Raw genomic sequence first — 7,823 nt, 5'->3', positions numbered from 1 at the left:
ATTTTGACACAATTATATTTTAAGATACAAATATCCCAGAATACAATAATTTTTTAAACATACAATTTCTGGAAAAATACAATATTCATTGGAAAGGAGAATGAAGACTTCAATTTATGTGAATTTTAGAACAATTAATTATTAACTGGGTCAAATTTTGAAAAGCACATGGTTTTTGTGAATTATCATAAATTTACAACATTTCATCAAAGAAAATGTTTCCTTAAAAACTGGTTATATGATTATTATCAGTCATCTGATAACTTAGACTGAATAATAAAGTTTAAAGAAATACAGCATGGATAAGGATTTAACAATTTTTTGTATTCATAGTATATGCATTACATGTATAGTAGAAAACAGCAAAAGAAAAATATATTTAATGAGTGGAATTGTAGCAAGTGGAGGTATTCCACATTGCCCATTGTTTCAGTAGCTGACTTGTACAGACTTAAAAACTTACCAAGGCTAAACCTCTCGACAGAATAAAATGCAGTAACATACTCCATAGGACTAAGTCACACAATCAAATGTTGCAACATATGTACTCTATGTTGTGCTTAGGAGTAGAAGCTGGAATCCAAATACATTTGGAGACAGATAATAAACAATCTTGCTTATTTGAATGGGTTAAACATTAAATTGTGCATGGAAACTTCACAGAAACACACTGAAAGATGGTAGTCAATGATATTGTAAGACTAGAAATGCTTCATTTAAAATGAATAGCAGCCAGATGGAATATTCTGTTTCACTTAGCAGTGTACATCATTTGGTGAAAGCGTATATTACCAAACAAGTTTTAAGTGAGCTTGGGACAATTCAGAATTATACAATAATGCTGGTACTATAGATTAGATTAGATTAGATTAATACTTGTTCCATAGATCATGAATACGACACTTCGTAATGATGTGGAACGTGTCAGGTTAATAAAAGATGTCTGTACAAGAAATTACATTACACAAAATATTGCATGACACTAATGATTAAGTTTTTTTTTTTTTTTTTTTTTTTTTTTTTTAACTTACTTTATATCTAAAAATTCAGCCAATGAGTAGAAGGAGTTGTCATCTAGAAATTCTTTTAATTTATTTTTAAATGTTAGTTGGCTATCTGTCAGGCTTTTGATGCTGTTTGGTAGGTGCCCAAAGACTTTTGTGGCAGCATAATTTACCCCTTTCTGTGCCAAAGTCAGATTTAACCCTGCATAGTGAAGATCATCCTTTCTCCTGGTGTTATAGGTATGCACACTGCTATTACTTTTGAATTGGGTTGGATTATTATCAACAAATTTCATAAGGGAATATATATACTGTGAGGTTACTGTGAGGATCCCTAGATCCTTAAATAGATGTCTGCAGGATGACCGTGGGTGGGCTCCAGCAATTATTCTGATTACACGTTTTTGTGCAATGAATACTTTTCTACTCAACGATGAATTACCCCAGAATATGATGCCATACGAAAGCAGTGAATGAAAGTAGGCATAGTAAGCTAATTTACTGAGATTCTTATCACCAAAATTTGCAATAACCCTAATAGCATACGTAGCTGAACTCAGACGTTTCAGCAGACCATCAATGTGTTGCTTCCAGTTTAACCTCTCATCAATGGACACACCTAAAAATTTTGAAAATTCTACCTTAGCTACAGACTTCTGTTCAAATTCTATATTTATTACTGGAGTTTTGCCATTTACTGTACGGAACTGTATATACTGTGTTTTATCAAAATTTAAAGAGAGTCCGTTTGCTGAGAACCACTTAATAATTTTGTGAAAAACATCATTTACAATTACATCACTTAGTTCTTGGTTTTTGGATGTTATTACTATACTTGTATCATCAGCAAAAAGAACTAACTTTGCATCTTCATCAATGTGGAATGGTAAGTCATTAATGTATAGCAAGAACAGTAAAGGACCTAAGACCGAACCCTGTGGGACCCCGTGCTTGATAGCACCCCAGTTTGAGGAATCAGCTGTTTTAACATTACACGAACCACTTATTTCAACTTTCTGCATTCTTCCAGTTAAGTATGAATTAAACCATTTGTGCACTGCCCCACTCAAACCATAATGATTTAGCTTATCTAAAAGAATTCCATGATTTACACAATCAAAGGCCTTTGAGAGATCACAAAAAATACCAATGGGTGATGTCCGGTTATTCAGAGCATTTAATATTTGATCAGTGAAAGCATATATAGCATTTTCTGTTGAAAAGCCTTTCTGAAAACCAAACTGACATTTTGTTAGTACTTTATTTTTACAAATATGGGAGGCTACTCTTGAATACATTACTTTCTCAAAAATTTTTGATAGAGCTGTCAGAAGAGAGATTGGGCGGTAGTTGTTGACATCCGACATATCCCCCTTTTTATGCAATGGTTTTACAATGGCATATTTCAGTCTATCAGGGAAAACACCCTGCTCCAAAGAGCTATTACATACGTGGCTGAGAATTCTACTTATCTGTGGGGAACAAGCTTTAAGTACTTTGCTGGAAATGCCATCAATTCCGTAAGAGCTTTTACTTTTCAGTGAGTTTATTATTTTACTGATTTCAGAGGGAGAGGTTGGTGGAATTACAGCTGTTTCAAACTGTGCAGGTATGGCCTCTTCTATTAATAGCCTTGCCTCTTCTAGTGAAGATCTAGATCCTATTTTCTCCACAACATTTAAAAAATGATTATTCAAAATATTTTCAATTTCTGATTGTTTGTTAGTGCACTTGTCATTCAATTTTATTGCACTAAAGTCTTCCTGTGCTCTTGGTTGCCCTGTTTCCCTTTCAATAATATTCCAAATTGCTTTAATTTTATTATCAGAGTTACTGATCTCAGACATGATACACATGCTTCTGGACTTTTTAATAACTTTTCTTAGTACCGCACAATAGTTTTTATAATATTGAACAATTTCGGGGTCAGTACTCCATCTTGCTGTTAGATACAGTTCTCTTTTGAGGTTGCAAGATATTCTTATTCCTTTAGTTAGCCAAGGTTTTTTATATGTTTTCTTGGAATTATGTTTAACTATTTTCTTGGGAAAACAATTTTCAAATACCCTTAAAAATGTATTGTGAAATAAGTTATATTTCAAGTTTGCATCGGGTTCCTTATACACTTCATCCCAGTCTAGCTGCTGTAGGCTTTCCCTAAAGTTTGCAATATTTATATTGTTAATTGAACGCACTGCTTTGAAAGTCTGATTTATTATACTGCATGGAGCTATGTCATGTACTGTAACAAGCTGTGCACTATGATCTGAAAGACCATTCTCAACAGGATAAGCATTTATGTCCTTAAACTTATCTTGGTCTATAAAAAAGTTATCTATCAATGTACTGCTGTTCTTTGTTATCCGAGTAGGAAAATCAATGACGGAGCTCAAATTGAAAGAACTGAGTAATACTAAAAGGTCATTCTTCCTATTACACTCTTTCAGGGAATCAACATTGAAATCCCCACAAATGATAATTTGCTTCCCCCTGTCTGACAGATAGCACAACAAAGCATCCAAGTTTTCCAGAAATAGCTGGAAATTCCCTGAGGGGGACCTATACACTGTTACAATTATGAAAGTGCCATCCTTTAGTTTAAGTTCAGTGGCACATGCTTCCATATGTTGCTCTACACAAAATTTTTTAGTTTCTAAATTTTTTGCACTGTGGAAGCTTTTGACATATATGGCAACTCCTCCTCTCATCATATTATCTCTACTTACATGTGCAGCTAATTTGTACCCATTGATGCTAACCTTTTGCATATCAGTGACAATGTGATGCTCAGACAGGCATAGTACATCTATTACATTCTCAGTTTCTATATCTTCTAAACAAAGCAGAAGCTCATCAATTTTATTGTTCAATCCCCCAATATTTTGATGAAATATACTAACATTTTTCATTTTACTTTTGCAACTATCTTGAACTTTTTTGACATCTTTAGTACTTGCATGGCTGAGTTTCCCACTGGACACTGATCTTACACTAAAAAAGAGTTTCCACCATGAGATGTAGTTCCTCCCCCCTTTAAATTTCCTGCTATCAGCCCAGCCAGTTTACCCTTCCCTTTCCTGTTGAGGTGTAGGCCATGTCTAGTATAGTCCCACCTACAGAGTGAATCAACACGAACCACACCAATGTGTGACCCCGCACCAGATCCAAGTAGCCGCTCCAACTCCAAATTAACTCTCCTGACAGAAGAGGTCAAATGAGGTCGGTCGTGGCGCTCCAGAACCGACACAAACCCAACACTGGTATGATTCGATGCCGATGCAATCTTTGCCAGGTCACACTCTATGCTGTACCCCGGATCTCTGTCAATACTGTTGCCCGGCCCACCCACAATAACCACGGTGTCTTCCTTAGTAAAACCTTTACATAGTGAACCTAAATCCTCTGTAACCTGCCCAAGTTCAGCACTAGGTTTGAAAAAACTTGTGACCTGGTAATCCAACCCTAATTCATCCTGCAGAAGTTGGCCCACACCCCTAGCATGCGAACTACCTAGCAACAAGACTTTCTTTCTCTTTGCAGACTTCCCTACATTCTAATCAATTTGCTGCTGAAAGCTTGTTGAGCCCTGTGTACATCTACTTCTGTGAGAGGCTCATCAGTTTCTGACTGAGGCAACAGGTCAAACCTATTTTGTACATTAATAACAAAGCGGTCAGAAGAATTTCTTGGCCTGTTCCTCATGCCTGTTGCCACTTCCCACCCCTGTTTACCCTTCTCCCCCCTTAACCTGCCCAGTTCTCGCCTAGCCTCATCTAACTCAGCCTGAAGGGCAGCAATTTTCCCCTCCTGTTCCACAATCTTCCTATCTCTACTGCATAGCCTACAGAACCACTGATGAGTCTCGCTCATTTTCCCAATTCCCACGCCACTACAGTCGCCCCAATGAAAAAAGTTACTACATCCATCACACCAGACCCCGGAGCTAACGATCCTACGGCACGTCAGGCACTTTACACTCATGGTACAAATCTATTTTAGTGACAGAAAGACAATTAAGTTACCGGAAAACAATGAAAATACGTGTACGAAAAATTAGGCCTACTCGCGACTATGTAAACAGTGGTTCAGAAGTTTTTTACTGGAAATTACTTAAGAGATGACGATACTCTACAGATATAAAGGGGCAGCAAACGTATTTAGCACACTAAACTATCAGTAAATGCACTTAAGGTCAAGGTCAATAAATAACAGTAAAGTCATTGGATACATTATAAGTTTTCAACATGAAGCAGTGTAGGTATACAACTAAAAATTCTAAACACAGAGGCTACAATGCAAGAGTAAGATACTATAAAAATATGACAATACAAGAATAAGACAGTACTGAGACAACTGTATCACATAGGCCCTGACGTGGTAACTACTTGTAAAGTGTTTTCCCTGCTAATAGAGGTCTATCTTGCCTCAGTTTTGTTTTTGCACATTAATTATACAGTTCCACATTCTGTTATGTATTATACTCATGAACTCTTTATTTTTATACACTACACTTCTTCACTACCATATTATGGCCTATGTATATAGTTGTCTCATTAGCAATGTCTTGTTCTTGTACTGTCATGTTATTGTATTATAGCCTATGCGATGTAGAATTCTTTACTACATACAGTATTTAATGTTGTAAACTTGTAAGGTACTACATGATCTTATTCTGTTGTATGACTATACTCTCTAAAATCATCGAAAACATAGTCTTCTAGTGACACTATCATTACAAACTGACTTGATAATATCGAATTGTACCCATGTACAGAAAAGATGTAAAGGAACAATAAATAAATCTAGAACAAATAATTTCTGTCCACAATATTGTAACTCAACTTCATAATCATGAACAGCAGATCAGTGGGTGACGGAACATACACCAGAAAATGAAACTCTTGTGCCAGTTTATGATATGTACAACTTGATTTAATAAATTAACAAGCCAACTAATACATTCTTAAAATATGATAATTTGCACTATCTTGTCAGTGACCTATTACTACTCCACAATGATTCTCAAAGGTTTAAAAATAAAAATCGGCCGCGAAGTTATATTTAGCCTGACATGGTTCCCTAAAAGCCAGACTATCTATATTAAATAGAAATAGCCGGTTGGGTATTTTCAGTCGTTTATTAGTAATCAATTACTGTCAATTTTTTGCGATGTCAACCTTAAACGTGATAAAAAATAAAAGCTGTAAATGGCCTTATAATCTGTAAATTACGATAGAAACTAACAAGGGAAACCACGCGACGCATCTCCACTCATATTTAATGCACCAGCATTTCACATTTGCAATGGCGTATTAACCTGTAATCTTGAAATGTTAATAAGTTAAATATGTTGCCTAGATAAACGTACTCCCGAAACTTCATTACTCTGCATTAACTATTTTCGGTGTTGCGATTTTTTTTCCACCAATATATTTCACCTTGTTAGTTTAGCTGTAAATGTTTTATTTTTTATCATTTTATGTTGCCATATTTCCACCGACAAAAAGTCAAATCGTACAGCTTTAACCTCAGTTGGCAGACAATTGAAGACGGTTGAAATTTTTTCCGCGAAAATCCACTTGCAAAGTTTTGACAATCAGTGAATGAATACTTTCGTTTCCCTATTCATCGGTGTAGTGACCGTGAAGACAAGTTGCGAGCAGTGGCACCTGAAATGCAGTTGCCTAAGCAAGCACCTTCAGCTGACAGTATTACGGTAGGCGCTCCACATCCACCAGACACGTAAAATCTCGCCGGCTCAGTAGTTGGAACTCCCCATCGCGGCCCCATAAGGTTTAGTCGTAAGATGATCCAGTGGAACATAGATCAAGCATGAAAACAGGAAGAAGGTGTACTAAGCTGTGAAAAAAGGCCAAATTGAAACAGTGAACGGTCCGGAAACAAGAACTACAACGAAGAGGAACCAAAGACAACCGCGGCGTCGTGGTTAAGGGGTCTTTGTGCGGGACTACGAAACGAGCGAGCCATATTCCCAACTCCCTCGTGCTGATTATGTTCTTTTCTTTTTTTCACGTCATATGAACTGTCGGTCCGTCATTGAAATATTTGTTCTCTTTCTGTAGTCTCGACATTTGTCATACTATGCATTAGAAAATGAGCCATGTGGTAAGAATACGTTACTGTCGCAGATAAACGTGATGAATAGTGAGTGCACATGAAATACCATACGTCTCACACAAATGAAAACAACACATAAACGGGAGTGAACTATGTTACAACAAAGGAATTCAAGAGTCAAAACTTCCACAACGTGAAAAACTTATGTTTTGACAGAGCATAAAGAAACTGCGTGACTTTGAAACTGTTGCGTTCATTTGTTGCGGCTTACGTGACAAATTATTATGATTTCATCATTTCCTTGGGAATGATCATTTTCACATTCATATGAATACCTAAATGGGGTAAGGAGGCATATCTCAATCACTAACCAGGTGCGCGGTAAGAGATTCCTATCATATGACACACGTACTCCACTAATATCGCGTATGATACACAAGATGTGTTTTCCGGTGGAGGATTCAGCTGACTAGTCGCCTTGTCATCAAACGTTTGCGGTTCCCATTTGAAAGCCACTTCCTTTTGGCTGCTGAAAATAAAAGTCGTGTGGCTAGGCCTCCCGTCGGGTAGACCGGTCGCCTGGTGTAAATCTTTCGAGTTGACCCCACTTCGACGACTTGCGCGTCGATGGGAGATGATGATGATGATAAAACAACACCCAGTCTCTGAGCGGAGAAAATCTCCGACCCAGCCGGGAATCGTACCCGAGCCCCTTTGCACGGCATTCCATCGCGCTGACCA

At 37.0% G+C, this 7,823-nt stretch overlaps 1 long non-coding RNA gene across 1 annotated transcript; it reads right to left on the bottom strand.

Moving 5' to 3' along the window:
• LOC126293279 (uncharacterized) lies at positions 1-6,858 on the bottom strand. Its single transcript, XR_007552260.1, has 2 exons — positions 5,191-6,858; positions 1-847 (listed from the first exon to the last, which is right to left on the bottom strand). It is a non-coding gene; the product is annotated as an uncharacterized LOC126293279 (long non-coding RNA).
• Between the last annotated feature and the right edge of the window lie 965 nt (positions 6,859-7,823).

The sequence above is a fragment of the Schistocerca gregaria genome, chromosome 10 (assembly GCF_023897955.1).
Source record: "Schistocerca gregaria isolate iqSchGreg1 chromosome 10, iqSchGreg1.2, whole genome shotgun sequence".
NCBI lineage: Eukaryota > Metazoa > Arthropoda > Insecta > Orthoptera > Acrididae > Schistocerca > Schistocerca gregaria.
Note: the sequence above shows the minus strand (reverse complement) of the source record. Positions and strands in the feature narration are given on the sequence as shown.